Source organism: Schistocerca serialis, chromosome 4, assembly GCF_023864345.2.
Source record: "Schistocerca serialis cubense isolate TAMUIC-IGC-003099 chromosome 4, iqSchSeri2.2, whole genome shotgun sequence".
Lineage (NCBI taxonomy): Eukaryota > Metazoa > Arthropoda > Insecta > Orthoptera > Acrididae > Schistocerca > Schistocerca serialis.
Window position 1 is genome coordinate 467857175 of NC_064641.1, and position 18610 is coordinate 467875784.

Genomic DNA, 18610 nt, shown 5'->3' on the forward strand with positions numbered 1-18610 from the left:
GAATTGCACTGTATCTCAATTTCATGGAATGCATTGTGAGCACACTAAAAAATTTTGATGAATTACGGCTTGGGCATGCTTGCAAGAAGTAGCAGGCTATTTTTTTTATTTTAATTTATTCGTTAGTTATTGCAAATAACATGACCAAAAATACTTGACAAAACTACATCTTCATCTTCATTTCAAACACCCTTCATTTTATTATTTCAAAAAAAAAAAAAAAAAAAACCTGTGCTATTACTCCATGTGCAATACCCTATAGATTAAGAAAAATTTTTGTTTTTTGATTTCAGTTAATATCTGCCAACTGAACACACCTCAGTTTGGATCCTAAAACCAGTTGTACAGGCCAATGAAAAAAAAATTTTTTTTAAACGTTTTTTACTTTGATAGCTGATGTTCATAGATTTTTATGACCTAAGTCCAAATCTAGCCCTAGGTGGTTTTTTTTTGTATCACCTATAGTTTTTGAGCAATATGCTTTTTATCACATAGTATAAAAATCCTATGCTATATGGCAAACGGGGAAATTAATGAAACACTTTGTTACAACATAAGCATGGTTTGTATTTACAGTAAGCTACTTAAAACAATGATGTGTTAATAGAAGTTTCACTTGTCAGCTGAAATTGGTTTGTATTTTCTTTCTCTTTCTGCATTGAAGCTTCTTGTGTAACTTTTTCTATGATGAGTCGCTTGCTGAACTTCTCAGTGAAGTGACCAACAGTAGTCCCCCATCATGTTGGTGTTCCAGCGGCCTTGGTAGCATTTTTCCATCACTTTAATGTCCTGGTGAAAAAGCTCTCCTTGCTCCTCATTAACATCTCCCATATTGTCCGGGAAGTAATCAAGGTGACCGTTCAAAAAGTGAACTTTCCGGTTTATTACACATCCTAAAGTTTTAAACTTCTTTAACATTGTAGCTATAATAGAAACATATTCTGGGTCTTTTTCATGTCCTAAGAACTTTGTAACGACTTGCTTGAATGATACCCATGCTTCTTTCTCATTTAAGGTCATTGTGGATTCAAAGTTAACATCAAACATCACTTTTCTAATGTCAGGTCTGACAAAGACACTTCTTTTAGTTTAGCTTCTGTAAGGTGTGGAAACTTTTGGCAAAGATACTTAAAACATGGTCCATCTTTAGACAAAGCCTTCACAAACTGTTTTATTAGTCCTGACTTTATATGTAGAGGTGGTAGGTGTACATTTTTTTTTTATCTACAAGGTTTTTGTGTAGAATGTTGTTCTCACCAGGTTTTAAAGAGTCCCTCACAGGTCAGTGTTGATCCTTAGTCCTACTGTACCATTCACACAAGAAACATGGAAACTTGGTAAAGCCACCCTGCTGACCAAGGAGCATGCATGTTACTTTTAGATCACCACATGTCATCCAACCACGAGCAGAATAGCCTATTTTATTTAGCACTATTTCTAGGTTATCATAGCTTTTTTCATATGTACAGAATGTCCAACAGGTATAGATGCGTACATGTTACCATTGTGTAATAAAACAGCCTTTACACTAGTTTTGGACGAATCAATAAACATCCTCCAGTCTTCCTTTTTGTATTCAATACAAAACTCATTCGTCAGATCAGCAATGTCTGAGCAGCACACTAAATCACATTCTTGTTGAAAAAACTTGGAAAATTGCTGTTCTCTCTTTCTATACATGTATATGCTGGTTCCAACTGCCAATAAGTTCTTTTCTTTTAATCCAGAGCCAAGCAATTCAACTTTTTCTTTTGTTAAGCCCAGATCCCTAGTCAAATTGTTAAGCTTGGTCTGAGTAAACAATTTGGGCTCTAGACTTTCTGTATTACAATGGAATTCATCATCATCTAGTTCATCTAAATCAGATTGTACATCAGAAAATACTTGTTGGAATAGAATTTAAATCATCTGTTGGTTCAGGAACTGGCAAATCTACACCGTGCCCTACTGGTCAGATGACAGACGGAAGGTTAGGGTAGCTTATTACCTTCTTGTTTTTTCGAATTATGACCAATAATATCAACACTGCAAAAGCGGTAATCATCGGAATGATTTCTTGGCTCCCTCCATATCATAGGAACAACTAATTTAAAGGCTTTTTTCTCCTTTTTGGACAATTTTCTCAGATCTTCACCACACACATAACATACCCTATGTGCCACCCAAGATTTATCTTGATCACCAAGTTTAGATCCAAAGTATGATAGGTAAAGCTTTTTCACAAAGTCTGTAACATTTATTTGCTGACTGTTAATCATAAATTCACCACAAATATAAGAAACAGGAAAGTGAGGTTAGGTTGCCAGTAAACAAAACACCATCTGTTAACACAAAAATAGTTGACTTTTTTGCCAGCAAATGTTTTTCAGTAGTGTTACCAATGTCATCTACATTCATTACACCTCTTTTTTAAATTATTTTAACTATATAAAAACTGTTAAATTCTTTAAAAAAAATTGTTAAATTTAATAAATTTAACTGTAAAGTCTAAAGAAGTGGTGGGTGATACAGTTTTTTAAGTATCATATTTGGATTTCCCACCCCAAAAAACATAACAATAAGGTATTTTCATCAAAAAAGTTTTTCCACCGTTGGCCTGTGTAATCAATGCACAAAAAGATATATGTTGCTTGCTTCATTAGTTTTTTCAAAAAAAATAATAATAAAAATTGCTTATATTATGAGCTGACTGAGGTCAATAAACCCTTAAAGCACTGTGTGGAGTTGGTGATAAATTAGTCATTAATATAGATCCTTTAGATTTACGTGTCACAACCAATGTAGAATTGCAGTTTTTGATCTGACATGAACTTGCTGTGAGCAATTTCCCTTTTGCCTGTGCTCTTTCCAGTGATGCAATCACATTTGGGTAAATCAGAAAAGCTCTAGGTCTGGATTGCTGGATAGGAATTTGGATCCTATCTAGTGAGTCCACTATCTTTAACTACTGATGCCTTTTGATCATTAGGTAGCATTACTCAACATGTCAGGGTTGCTAGAGCAGCAGAATTGTCCACATACAGTTAAGAATATTCACGTTCCACTTGAGTTAACTCACTCACTACTAAGTGCCAGCCTAATCTCACAGAGCTTTATACACTATAAGAGAAGAAAAATAAATAAAATAAAATAAAAACAAAAAAATAAACATATGCACAACAAAGGAACTGCCCAAATGGGGTCAAAATTGTACAGACAAACATGTAATTACAATTCCAGAAAAATTGGATGATATATTCATGAGAAAGAGCTTCACAAACTGAGCAAGTCAGTATCATGTTGGTCCACTTCTGCCCCTTATGCAAGCAATTATTCAGCTGGCACTGTTTGAAAGAGTTCTGGAATGTCTTCCTAAGGGATCTCACAATAAATTCCATCCAATTGGCACTTTAAATTACCAAATCCCCACCTGGTTGGAGGGCCCTGTCCATTATGCTCCAAACATTCTCAATAAAGGCAGAGATCCAACGACCTTGCTGGCCAAGGTAGGGTTTGGCAAGCAACAAGACATGCAGTAGAAACTCTTGCCGTGAGCGGGCAGGCATTATCTTTCTTAAATGTAAGCCCAGGTTGGCTTGAAGTGAAGGGCAACAATATGCGGCACAGAATATCATTGACATACCACTGTGCTGTAACACTGCTGCAGGTACAACCAAAGGGGTCCTGCTATGAAATAAAATGGCACCTCAGACCATCACTCATGGTTTTGAAGCCATATGGCAGGGCTGGTCATTGGTGCTCAATTTGAAGCAGGACTCATCACTGAACACCAATGTATGGCAATCAATGAGATTCCATGCCAAAGACATCTAGAGATGCTCCAGACAGTGGTGGGATACCAACCTGACATCGCCTGCGGTATGGCTGACATCCAGAAGGGATAGTCTGGGGTGAAATTTCATTTCATAGCACGACCCCTTTGCTTGTCATCTGTGCACTCTTACAGCACAGTGGCATATTGATGACTTCTACACCCAGTTTTGCGTCCTTTTATTTATTTATTGAATGTATAATAATTTCAAACCTTATACACAACCAGCATCAGCAGCAGAGCTATCACTGTACACAGATACTAACATCAAACATCAACATCCATATATTAAAATGTGCATCATGAAAACATTCATCACAATGAGTTATCTGTCATACTTATAAGGTAGAAATATAAGAGAAGGAATAGCGGAGATGCTGAGTCGCGATAGGCACAACAGAAAGATTCTCACAATTATAGCGTTCGGCCATTAAGGCCTTTGTCAGCAATAGACACGCCCACGCCCACGCCCACGCCCACGCGCACGCGCACACGCACACGCACGTCTGCAGTCTCAGATAACTGAAACCACACTGTGTGGTTTTAGTGTGTATGTGTATGCGTGTGTGTATGTGTGCCTATTGCTGACAAAGGCCTTAATGGCCGAAAGCTATAATTGTGTGAACCTTTTTGTCGTGCCTATCACGACTCAGCATCTGCACTATAAGTGAGTAGCAACTTTCCTTCTCTAATACTGTTACATACAAGTTAGAGTGTTTATGTGTATGTCCAGGTTCTGCTACCAAACCCCTGGATCGACAAAAGGCATCACAAGTGTCAGCACAGTGGGGGTTTGTAATCTCCCAGTGCCAACATGAATGGAGATAAGGGCAAACACATCCCCCCCCCCCCCCCCCCCCCCAAAGGACACACAAGCTGCTTTGCACAGTAGCCTGAGCCTGTACGTCGTGAGCAAATAAATGATTTTTTAAGTCCCAAGACGGACATTTTGTGGGAGTACTATCAACGTGCTTTCTTGAAATGTATTGCAGGGCGCCTACATGTGGCAATCAGCACAGCTGCAGACAGGAGATCGGCAGAGGAGAATGGGGGAGGAGAAAAGAGACAGAGAGAGAGAGAGAGAGGGGGGGGGGGGGAGGCAGGGGAGATGTGTGAGGCAACTGAAAGGTGAAGAGGGGTAGTGGGCTGGTGGAAAAAGAAGGGGAGAGGCAGAGATGAAATAGAGAGGCAGAGGACGATATGATCAGAGGGAGGCAAGAGGAAGATACTGCCAGAAAGAGGGGTGGAGGAAATGGACAAAAATAAGGGGGAGGATGAATACACAGAGGAGAAAGAGGGGAGGGGGGGTTAGAGAGGTAGAGGTGGGAAAATGAGGTGCACAGGCTGGAGGAGGAGGAAGTGGGCATAGACAGAAGGAGGAGAGGGGAGGAGGAGGAGTGTTCAATATGTGTGTCGAATGCATATGCACGAAAAAGGCTAGTAATATAATAAAACAAGAGTTAACAATATATTCAGATGTGCAGACTAATACCATAATAATCAAATGGGACATGAGATCTCTCTAAGAGCTCTAGATTTTGATGTCATCTAATCCTGGCCACTGAAATGTAATTATTCCCTGCACAGAACTTGTTGCCTGTGAATTGTATCAAAAATTTATTCCATCCTAAGCTATCTCTTGATGGTAAGCTACTTCTGCAGTATCCTGTGTTCAAATATTGCCTTACAAAGTGTGAATGTACTTTCCATACCTAATTGACTAATGGGCAACCAGCAGGCCTGATCCAGCATGCAACTGGTTTCGGTCCAGCCCATGGAAGAAATTTGTGAAGATTGAGTGAGGTGCTTGCATTGTACTCCACTCAGAAGACATTTTTTGGACATATCTGTCGACACTCAGTTTGTCTTGGGTATGCAGCTCACGGTCTGGCTGTTTTGCTTACGCAGCAGGTGTACAATACCATTTCTCTGCTGCTGTATTTCAACAAGATGCAAATGACCTGCTTGTGGCCAAAAATCACAAAGTTTCTCTTCATTGTTTGTCCATTGGGATTGTCTGTTTCATTGTTTTTCTGTTCTTTCTTGTATTGAAATTGGTAAATAATACTGTCCATTGTGGATGTATTACAACACTGCAGCTGTTGAAACTGAAGGTATATTATAATGAATTAGCTGCAACCAATTGGTTTTATAGGTGTCTATTTTTTCATGACAATGTTTCAAGATGCTTGGTATCCCACCGTCAGATGTTTACATTTATTTATGTGTCATGAACATTGTTACTTTATTTCTTTAAAGTCAGTACCGCCATTAGACTGTTGTTTATTTACAGTGTTACATTTACACTTACACAATCATGATTTTGGCTTCAAAGTGCCATTATCAAGTACAAGTTTCTGAAAGCAGGTTAGACAATAAATGTCCAAGTGTAAATGTAACACTGTAAATAAACAACAGTAATGGCGGTACTGACTTGAAAGAAATATGTTATGACTGTGGCCCTGCATTATGAAAAAAATTATTGTTTCTTTACTAATGGCATTGCAAAATTTTGCAACAGAAGCTATTAAGACAGCTATTGTAAAAATCATAGATAAAAAAACATTGTTCATGACATGTAAATAAATGTAAACATTGGAATGTGGGGTGAACATCAAAAGAACAAACTCAGAAAAACACATTTTTTCTCAGCCATAATTTGTTGATGTGACGTCAGGAAATGGGTGCCATTCATTTGGTGTGTTACCATGTAAAGATTAACATCACAGATGCTGTAGTTTTGAGTATATGTGCTGGGAGTACTGCTTTCATGTCATGTAACGAGGTGGCCTGTGAGCTTACGTAAGTATGTGAATCAGACACGCTTGGTCTAAATGGTAAAATACATGGAGACTGTCATGGCCCATGGCCCTTTTAAAGTATTGTCTTTAAGAATTACATAAGTAATGCCACTTCTGACAATTGCTATTAACAAAATTGCTAGATACATTTTCAAAGAATTATATAAGTAATGCCACTGTTGTGAGAATAACTATTAACAAAATTACTAGATACATTTTCCAAGTCTTGAGCCAGGTGCAAGATTTTGCTTTCCTACACAGTACCTTGATTAGTGGCCTAGTAATCTTCATTGACCACTTCAAGCAGTTTTATTGCATTACTTTGAACTCCAGTCTGAAAAATGAAATTGTCAACCTGGCTGGACACCCAAAATATATCTTTGATTGATTACACTGGGGTAATGGTGGTGATAGTCTACTACTCATTAATTGGATAATTAACATTGAAGTTTTAAAACTGATATGAAAGTAGCTAAACAATAAATTGTTTTGAACAAGTGGAAAGAAAGGCAAAATAAAAGCTTGCACATGTGCATGTGCATCCATCCTCATTCACATAAACACATACACGCAATTTGTAATTAACTTGTAATTGGGCATATAGGGAAGGATAGCATGTATACTGAAATTGTAAACCGAGATACCAGATTCATTCAGCTGGCTTATCACCTACAAATATGTTGAGCCAACCACTCTGTAGACATATTAAAATTTCATTCCCGATAATTTGGTAATTAGGTATGGGGACACAAAATACACACATCAAAAAAAAAATTTGCATCACCTCGGTTCCAAGAGTTCTGGAACCTGTACAAAAAATTGAAATAGAGATCACCATAAACATCATTCTGCCCTTTTTATTGCTCATGAAAACGACACATTGCATGTTGTACCACCATACAGCGAGACCTTCAGAGGTGGTGGTAAAGACTGGTAGGTTGGTTGGTTGGTTAAAAGGAAAGAAGTAAAGAAAGGAGACATACTGCACGATAATAGGAGAAAGGAAGAACAAGAAGAATGACAGGAGGACAACCACCACTACTATGGACAAAACAGGAAAAGAAAAATACAGAGAGAAGCAAGAAACAGGTACAAGGGATAAAAAGAAATGAGCAGGAGACTGTGGCTGGCAAACCATGAGAATAAAACAAAAAGCCAGCCACTCTTCAACACATTAAAACATCCAGCCTAAAAGCATTAGAGTGGAAAACACAAAGGGACAAAGGACATACGCTAAAACTGATATAGCATAATAAAACCCACCGTAATGTATAAAACGTAAAACTAAATTAGCTGATGAGGCATTATCAGCTAAAATTAATGGCAACAAGTCCGGTAACTGAAGAGTCCATCGCAGGGCAGCCAAAGAAGGACAGCTGACCAAGATATGGGCCACTGTCAGCCGGGTGCCACACCCACACTGAGGTGAGTCATCACGGCACAAGAGGTAGTCTTGTGTCATCCAAGCATGGCCAATGCGGAGCCGACAGAGAACTACAGAGTCATTGCGAGAGGCCTGCATAGAGGTCTTCCACACATTCGTAGTCTCCTTAATGGCACGCAGTTTGTTGTGTGTACTGAGGTTATGCCATTCCATCTCCCAAAGCCGCAAAACCTTGTGGTGTAGTACTGAACGCGGGTCAGTTGCAGAGAAGCCGATCTCCATAAGCGGTTTCCGTGTAGCCTGTTTGGCCAGCCTGTTGGCAAGTTTGTTGCCTGGGATGCCAATGTAACCTAGGGTCCAGACAAACACCACTGAACAACTGGACCATTCCATGGCATAGATGGACTCCTGGATGGTCGCTACCAAAGGATGACAAGAGTAGCACTGGTTGACAGCTTGTAGGCTGCTCAAGGAGTTGGTACACAAAAGAAACGACTCCCCCAGCAGCCATTGGGCAAGGAATGCTGTTAAATATGTCCTCCATGGACATACGCAAAGCCGATGTGATCATCAGCCATCGAGCCGTCAGTGTAAACCACTTCATAGCCTCAGTACATATCAAGAATCGACAGGAAGTGGCAGCGGGGAGCCGCAGGGTTAACTGCGTCCTCAGGGCCATGTGAAAGGTCCAGGCAAAGTTGCGGCCTAGGTGTACACCATGGAGGTATACCTGCATGGACCTCAAGTATAGGTGGTAAAGGCAAGGACTCCAGTTTGGAAAGAACATGAACTGCAATTGGAAGTCCTGACCTGGGCCACTGATGCAGGAGATGAACTGCTGTAGGTGGGAAAAGGAGACGGTAATTTGAATGCGCAGGAGAACTATGAACATGTGCAATGTTACTGGCCAGTAGTTGTTCACATCTAACCTGCAATGGAGGGACTCCAGCCTCCACCAAGACGCTTGTCACTGGACTTGTCCTAAAAGTTCCTGTCGCTAGGCGAACGCCACAGTGCTGCACTGGGTTGAGTAAACACAACGCTGAGGGTGCCGCCGAACCATAAACTAGACTCCCATAGTCAAGGAGGGATTGAACAAGGGCTCTGTAGAGCTGCAGCAGCATAGAGTGATCTGCACCCCATTTGGTGTTGCTCAGGCAGCAGAGGGCATTGATGTGCTGCCAGCACTTCCGCTTAAGCTGACGAAGGTGAGGAAGCCAAGACAATCGGGCATCGAAAACCAGTCCTAAGAATCGATATGTCTTCGCTACAGTGAGTGGATTGTCATTAAGGTAAAGTTGAGGTTCTCGATGAACGGTACGATGCCGACAGAAGTGCATAACACAGGACTTTGTGGCCAAAAACTGGAAACCGTGGGCTACAGCCCACAACTGCACCTTGTGGATGGCTCCCTTTAAGTGCCGCTTAGCAACACCAGTACTGGATGGAGTAGTCTGAATTGCAGAAATGGTCTGCAAACAGAGAAGGTGAGACGGACGGCCCTACAGCTGCTGCTAGATCATTAATGGCCACTAAAAATAGAGATACACTCAATACAGAGCCTATGGGATTCTCTGTAATTCTCTGATGCACAGGCTCGAGCATAGGGCTCAGCAAAGTGATACGCAATCACGTTTGCATCAGTAGATAACACCATTTATGTTAACACCTGTTGGGGCCTGGTACCCGAAAACACATTTGATCTTTGCCCAGACTTGGAGACTTGGGAAGGTTATGTATGGCAACCAATGGTTGAGGCATATCTCTCCCAACACTTCTGCTTCCGTCGTCTGGAAAGTTGACGAATGCGGGCATGGAGCCGTTTAAAGGCTATTAGGTGCTACAGGGAAGGATGCCGCTGTAGAGCTCGCCAACACTCCCTAATTGCTTCAGCAACTTCCGGCGACCACCAAGGGACTGCCTTTCGCTGGGAGCACCCTACAGAGAGAGGGATTGCCTTTTCTGCCACAGAAACAATTGTTGTCGTCACCTGCTCAACTATCACATCGAAGTTACCATGTGGGGGTGATTCAACGGTAACAACAGAGGTGAAAGTTTCCCAGTCCACCATGTTTAAAGCCCATCTGGACAGGCATCCATGGGCCTGCTGCCAGGGCAGTGACAGGAAGATGCAGAAGTGGTCACTACCACACAGGTCATCATGTGCTCTCCAGTGGATAGATGGGAGAATTCCTGGGCTGCAAATAGATAAATCAATGGCTGAGTAACTACCATGAGCCACACTGAAATGTGTGGCGGCCCCAGTATTTAAGAGTCAGAGGTCGAACTGAGACAGTAAAGTTTTGACATCCCTGCCTCGGCCAGTAAGCATGTTGCCACCCTACAATGGGTTAGAGGCATTAAAGTCTCCCAAAGTAGGAAAGGTTTAGGGAGTTGATCACTCAGTGCAGCTAATACATTCAGAGGTACTGCACCATCTGGAGGAAGATACACATTGCAGACAGTTATTTCCTGTGTCCTCCTCATTCTGACAGCCACAGCTTCAAGAGGGGTTTGAAGGGGCACAGTTTCACTACAGACTGAGTTTAGTACATAAACGCAAACTCCACCTGACACTCGATTATAGTTGCTATAGTTCCTGTAATATCCCTTGTAGCCATGGAAGGCAGGGTCTGCATTGCCGGGAACTAGGTTTTCTGGAAGGCAGGGGTCTGAATTGCCAGGAACCAGGTTTCCTGGAGGGCAAGGCAGAAAGCAGGTGTAAAACTTGACAGTTGCTGTAGCTCAGCCAGGCAGTGGAAAAAACCACCAAAATTCCACTGGAGGATGATGTCATCATGAGACTGGGAAGGCATGGAACATTCAATGAGGCAGTTTACACCTCAGGGTCACCTGATGCCACCGACTTATTGCCTGAGCAGTCTATATCCACTGTGTCTGTGTGTCTGGCAAGATCTATGTCCTCAGTGGAAGCCAGAATCTCCACCTCATCCGCAGATGCAGAACTTGTAGGTAGCGGTCATGTAGGTGCCACTGCAATTCCCGTGGTCTTGGGGTTGTTCTTTTTGGATTTCTCTCACTGCTCCTTGAGTTTCCCTGGCTGGGAGGGTTTCTTTCCCACTAGCAGAAACCTGGGAAGGGAGTGACCCAAGGGACCCCTTCCTAGTGAGAGGAGCTGACGAAGACTTACACTTGTCCGGCTGAGAAGTGGAGTTGGAAGGGCTGTGCTCCCAAGGTAGGTGGTGTGGGAGCGATAGGGAGGGAAGTGCCCCCCACCATCAAAGGGGCAGGTGTAGTCTTATGTCTCTGAGAGGTGACTGGGATTGGTGGAGTTGATGGTGCTAGAACTGTTGTAGCAGCAGCATAAGACGATGTCATTTGTACAGGATGCAGGCGTTCAAATTTCCTCTTAGCCTCAGTGTACGTCAGTTGGTCCAGGGTCTTGTACTCCATTACTTTCCTTTTTTTCTGGAGAATACTGCAGTCAGGCATGCATGGCAAATGGTGCTCTTCGCAGTTGACACAGATAGGAAGCGGTGCACACAGAGTATTGGGATGTGATGGGCATCTGCAATCTCGACATGCGACACTGGAAGTAGAGCGGGAAGACATATGGCTGAACTTTCAGCATTTAAAGCACCACATTGGGGGAGGGATATAGGGCTTTACATCACAGCGGCAGACCATCACGTTGACTTTCTCGGGTAATGTATCACCCTCGTAGCTAAGATGAAGGCACCAGTGGCAATCTGATTATTCCCCAGACCCTGGTGGACACGGCAAACAAAATGTACACCTCGCAGCACTAAATTGGCGCGCAGCTCATCATCAGACTGCAAAAGAAGGTCCTTGTTAAATATGATACCCTGGACTATATTTAAGCTCTTATTGGGCATGATGGTTACAGAAGCATCCCGCAGCTTGTCACAAGCTAGTAATGCCCATGACTGGGCAGAGGATGCTGTTTTGATCCAGACTGACCTAGATCTCATTTTGGACAAGCCCTCCACCTCCCCAAACTTGTCCTCTAAATGATCAACAAAAAACTGAGGCTTCATTGTCATGAAAGATTCCTCATCAGCTCTCGAACATACAAGGTACCGGGGCAAATAAGAGTTGTTGTCATTCTTAACCTGAGGCTCCTCCCATGGTGTGGCCAGGGAGGGGAACTATTTGGGGCCATACTTCTGTGCAATGAAATGAGCCCATGAATGCTTAAGAGACTGCTGGTGTTTGACCACCAGCAAGAGATGATGCACGCTTCATCGCATGTCATCTGCCCTCATGCCACCCACTAAAACCAGGGCCCTGGGTGCCACCCAGCTGCAGGAAAGGCCACCTGGCAGGATGGCCATTGCCAGGAGTCCCAATGCCCCAGGGTGACGAGCATCTACTCCTTGGTATATGTGTGGAATTAAAGGCACAGGCATCAGCAGAGCGATCCCTGTGTGGTCAGGGGTCTACAACCAACAGGGCACATGGCAGCCCCACCACAACTAACTGGATACCGTGCTGGATATCAGGTGCAACCAAGCAAACAAGTCTATTATCATTGTCAGCGTAGAAAATGATACTGCAGAGTTGATGGAAAAATATGCACCCAGGAGGATGACCTCGCCAAACAGTTGAAGAATGAGCAGAAGTTCAGATCTATGTCGGCGAAGGATGTGACAGGTCTCAGTGCATGATAGACATGATGATGTACCTTGTAAGGCATCCTTCCCCAATTGGCTTGCTCTTTGGGAAAATTTTGAAACATGGGATTTCCAACCCTAAAGGGGACCATCACATAAAGGCCAAAACGTGTGAGACTCCTTTTGGTCACCTCTTACGACAGGCAGAAATACCTCAGACCTATTCCAACCCCCAGCTCCACATGGGGTGGTAAAGACTGATGTACACTCTAATACCCAGTATCACGTCCTCTTGCATTGATTCATGCCTGTATTCATTGTCTTATACTATCCACAAGTTCATCAAAGCACTGCTGGTCTAGACTGTCCCACTCCTCAACGGCGATTCAGCATAGATCCCTCAGAGTGGTTGGTGGGTCACATCGTCCATAAACAGCACTTTTGAATCTAACACAGGCATGTTCAATAGGGTTCGTGTCTGTAGAACATGCTGGCCACTATAGTCGAGTGATGTCATTATCCTGAAGGAAGTCATTCACAAAGTGTGCACAATGGGGGCGGGAATTGTCATCCATGAAGACGAATGCCTCGCCAATAAGCTGCCGATATGGTTGCACTATCGGTCGGAGGATGGCATTCATTCAAATATCGCACAGCGATTACGGTGCCTTTCGTGACAACCAGTGACATACGTCGGCATCACATAATACCTCTCCAAAACAAGAGGGAATCTCTACCTTGATGCACTTGCTGGACAGTGTGTCTAAGGGGTTCAGCCTCCAAACATGTCTCCGATAATTGTCTGGTTGAAGGCATATGTGAGACTCATTGGTAAAGAGAACGTGATGCCAATCCTGAGCAGTCCATTTGACATGTTGTTGGATCCACCTGTACCACGCTGCATGATGTCATGGTTGCAACAATGGACTTCGCCATGGATGTCGGGAGTGAAGTTGCGCACCAAACAGCCTATTGTGCACAGTTTGAGTCGTAACACGATGTCCTGTAGCTGCATTGCTGTCACGGTTCCTCTGAGCCATAATCCGTCGGTAGTGGTCATCCACTGCAACCTGAAGGGCGGCCTGAGCAAGGCATGTCATCGACAGTTCCTGTCTCTCTGTATCTCCTCCATGTCCGATCAACATCGCTTTGGTTCACTCTGAGGTGCCTGGACACTTCCCTTGCTGAGAGCCCTTCCTTGCACAAAGTACCAATGCAGACACGATCGAATGACAGCGCTGACCTCCTACGCTTGGTTGAACTACAGGCGACACGAGCCATGTACCTCCTTCCTGGTGGAATGACTGGAACTGATCAGCTGTCGGGCCCCCTCCATCTAATGGGTGCTCACACATGGTTGTTTACATCTTTGGGCACGTTTAATGAGATCTTCAAACAGTCAAAGGGACTGTGTCTGTGATACAATATCCACAGTCAACGTCTATCTTCAGGAGTTCTGGCGTGTGTATCAGATTTGTCTCATTACCAAAGCAGCAGGAGCAGATCAGCAATTACAAGGAGAATTACCCTCTTGTAAACAAACAAAACTTGGTACAATAGAAAAGAGGATTGGGAGAATGTGGAGGTGGCACACCACATTTTGTCTTTGTATATTCCCTAATCTTTTATCTGTTACATCTACAATCTCACTCTTATGCAAAAATATTTAGCACAAATAGGCAAATGCAATTTCTTACATGCATACACTTTCAATGTGGTGTTCCTACTAAAATTCCAAACCACGAAATATTTTAAGTGAATTTTCTGTATTGTACAGCACATCATACACGGGATGCAAGAGTGCCTGCAATTTGTATTCTGTGCACCATCAAATTAGTCTTCTGCTTTAGATATTCATCCTGTTATCCACTCCGTCTATATCAAAATCGGAGATAAACCAAGTTTCATGTCAGCCCTACGCGCGTGCGCCCACACCCACACACACACACACACACACACACACACACACACACACACAAATCACAAGCGCACGTGCACCCACACGCACGACCATGCGCAGAAGCAAAGTCAGTAATCTTCATATTAGAAAATTTTACCGTAGAAGCAAACAACTGTATAGGTGTTCGTGGGTCGAAAATTGAAGCAGTAACTAACGTTTTATGTGGACAGACATTAGAAAAACAGGTATACATAATATTTTGCCCTTTAAGTAGCTGCAGCAACATAAAAACGGTTTTAATTTGGAGATTTCTGTTTTTGCTATTCACATGTGGATTTTATTTATTTTGCACCTCAGCCAGGTCTGTAGCAGAGTTGTGATTGTGTATCTTAAGATCTGAAATTAAATATGGATAACAAAGATTATTATTATATTATCAATAAAGCATACTCCCACATATTTATATTTTATTTTTCATTAGTTGAAGTTACTAGAGATCACAATATAATTTTTCTACACACACAGTTCTGGAGACACCCTCATTATTTCACACTCACAGTCATTATTGTCTGTCTCATTAGGGATATCAGATGGAGGCTTGTAAAAATCCAATTTCATACTCTGATGTCAGTTCTCACTAAAAGGAATTTCAAGCAAGTGTTTGACATCAGCCAATTTCTTAGGATTGACAAGGTTGTTGCACAGTGGTTGAGTGCATTGAGCAATATGGGTATCCTTTTTTGTTATATATTTAAAGTGGCCTAAGTCAAACATGTAGTAGTTCTCACCTCTTACAAGTACACTATGTGATCAAAAGTATACCAGACACCTGGCTGAAAATGACTTACAAATTCGTGGCACCTTCCATCAGTAATGCTGGAATTCAATATGGTGTTGGCCCACCCTTAGCCTTGATGGCAGCTTCCAGTCTTGCAGGCATACACTCAATCAGGTGCTGGAAGGTTTCTTGGGGAATGGCAGCCCATTCTTCATGGAGTGCTGCACTGAGAAGAGGTTTCAATGTCGGTTGGTGACTCCTGGTATGAAGTCGGCAATCCAACATCTCAAAGGTGTTCTATAGGATTCAGGTCAGGACTCCTAACAGGCCAGTCCATTAAAGGGATGTTGTTCTCATGTAACCACTCCGCCACATGTCGTGAATTATGAAAAGGTGCTCGATCGTGTTGAGAGAGGCAATCGCCATCCCCGAATTTCTCTTCAACAGTGTGAAGCAAGAAGACGCTTAAAATATCAATGTAGGCCTATGCACTGATAGTGCCACATAAAACAACAATGGTTGCAAGCCCCTTCCTTGAAAAGCATGACCACATCATAACCATTGCCTCCGAATTTTACTGCTGGCACTACACACACTGGCAGATGATGTTCACTAGGCATTTGCCATACCCACACCCTGCCATCGGATCGCCACATTGTGTACCATGATTTGTCACTCTACACAATGTTTTTCTGCTGTTCAATCATCCAATGTTTACGTTCCTTACGTCAAGGGCAGATGTGGACTCTGACCACAATCTATTGGTTATGACCTGTAGATTAAAACTGAAGAAACTGCAAAAAGGTGGGAATTTAAGGAGATGGGACCTGGATAAACTGAAAGAACCAGAGGTTGTTGAGAGTTTCAGGGAGAGCATAAGGGAACAATTGACAGGAATGGGGGAAAGAAATACAGTAGAAAAAGAATGGGTAGCTTTGAGGGATGAAGTAGTGAAGGCAGCAGAGGATCAAGTAGGTAAAAAGACGAGGGCTAGTAGAAATCCTTGGGTAACAGAAGAAATATTGAATTTAATTGATGAAAGGAGAAAGTATAAAAATGCAGTAAATGAAGCAGGCAAAAAGGAATACAAACGTCTCAAAAATGAGATCGACAGGAATTGCAAAATGGCTAAGCAGGGATGGCTAGAGGACAAATGTAAGGATGTAGAGGCTTATCTCACTAGGGGTAAGATAGATACTGCCTACAGGAAAATTAGAGAGACCTTTGGAGATAAGAGAAACACTTGTATGAACATCAAGAGCTCAAATGGAAACCCAGTTCTAAGCAAAGAAGGGAAAGCAGAAAGGTGGAAGGAGTATATAGAGGGTCTATACAAGGGCGATGTACTTGAGGACAATATTATGGAAATGGAAGAGGATGTCGATGAAGATGAAATGGGAGATACAATATGATACTGTGTGAAGAGTTTGACAGAGCACTGAAAGACCTGAGTCGAAACAAGGCCCCCAGAGTAGACAACATTCCTTGGGAACTACTGACGGCCTTGGGAGAGCCAGTCCTGACAAAACTCTACCATCTGGTGAGCAAGATGTATGAAACAGGCGAAATACCCTCAGACTTCAAGAAGAATATAATAATTCCAATCCCAAAGAAAGCAGGTGTTGACAGATGTGAAAATTACCGAACAATCAGTTTAATAAGTCACAGCTGCAAAATACTAACACGAATACTTTACAGACGAATGGAAAAACTAGTAGAAGCCGACCTCGGGGAAGATCAGTTTGGATTCCGTAGAAATACTGGAACATGTGAGGCAATACTGACCTTACGACTTATCTTAGAAGAAAGATTAAGGAAAGGCAAACCTACGTTTCTAGCATTTGTAGACTTAGAGAAAGCTTTTGACAATGTTGACTGAAATATTCTCTTTCAAATTCTAAAGGTGGCAGGGGTAAAAATACAGGGAGCGAAAGGCTATTTACAATTTGTACAGAAACCAGATGGCAGTTATAAGAGTCGAGGGACATGAAAGGGAAGCAGTGGTTGGGAAGGGAGTAAGACAGGGTTGTAGCCTCTCCCCGATGTTATTCAATCTGTATATTGAGCAAGCAGTAAAGGAAACAAAAGACAAATTCGGAGTAGGTATTAAAATCCATGGAGAAGAAATAAAAACTTTGAGGTTCGCCTATGACATTGTAATTCTGTCAGAGACAGCAAAGGACTTGGAAGAGCAGTTGAACGGAATGGATGGTGTCTTGAAGGGAGGATATAAGATGAACATCAACAAAAGCAAAACGAGGATAATGGAATGTAGTCGAATTAAGTGGGGTGATGCTGAGGGTATTAGATTAGGAAATGAGACACTTAAAGTAGTAAAGGAGTTTTGCTATTTGGGGAGCAAAATAACTGATGATGGTCGAAGTAGAGAGGATATAAAATGTAAACTGGCAATGGCAAGGAAAGCGTTTCTGAAGAAGAGAAATTTGTTAACATCGAGTATAGATTTAAGTGTCAGGAAGTCGTTTCTGAAAGTATTTGTATGGAGTGTAGCCATGTATGGAAGTCAAACATGGACGGTAAATAGTTTGGACAAGAAGAGAATAGAAGCTTTCGAAATGTGGTGCTACAGAAGAATGCTGAAGATTAGATGGGTAGATCACATAACTAATGAGGAAGTATTGAATAGGATTGGGGAGAAGAGAAGTTTGTGGCACAACTTGACCAGAAGAAGGGATCGGTTGGTAGGACATGTTCTGAGGCATCAAGGGATCACCAATTTAGTATTGGAGGGCAGCGTGGAGGGTAAAAATCGTAGAGGGAGACCAAGAGATGAATACACGAAGCAAATTCAGAAGGATGTAGGTTGCAGTAGGTACTGGGAGATGAAGAAGCTTGCACAGGATAGAGTAGTATGGGGAGCTGCATCAAACCAGTCTCGGGACTGAAGACCACAACATCAACAACATCAAGGGAACAAGCAAGGCGTCGCTTCACATTTACCGGCGTGATGTGTGGCTTATGAACAGCTGCTCAACCATGAAATCCAAGTTTTCTCACCTCTCACCTAACTGTCATAGTACTTGCAGTGGATCCTGATGCAGTTTGGAATTCCTGTGTGAAGGTCTGGATAGATGTCTGCCTATTACAAATTATGATCTTCTTCAACTGTTGGTGGTCCCTGTCAGTCAACAGATGAGGTTGGCTGTACGCTATTGTGCTGTATGTGTCCCTTCATGTTTCCACTTCACTATCACATCGGAAATAGTAGACCTAGGGGTGTTTAGGAGTGGGGAAATCTAGAGTACAGACGTGTGACACAAGTGACACCCAATCACCTGATCATGTTCAAAGTCCGTGAGTTCTGCAGAATGCTCCATTCT

General features: G+C 42.5%; 1 protein-coding gene across 2 annotated transcripts in view; it reads right to left on the bottom strand.

The window, feature by feature from the left end:
• LOC126475111 (1-phosphatidylinositol 3-phosphate 5-kinase) overlaps window positions 1-18610 on the bottom strand; it is a 372610-nt gene that overhangs the window by 302058 nt on the left and 51942 nt on the right. The gene's annotated exons all lie outside the window — the stretch shown is intronic.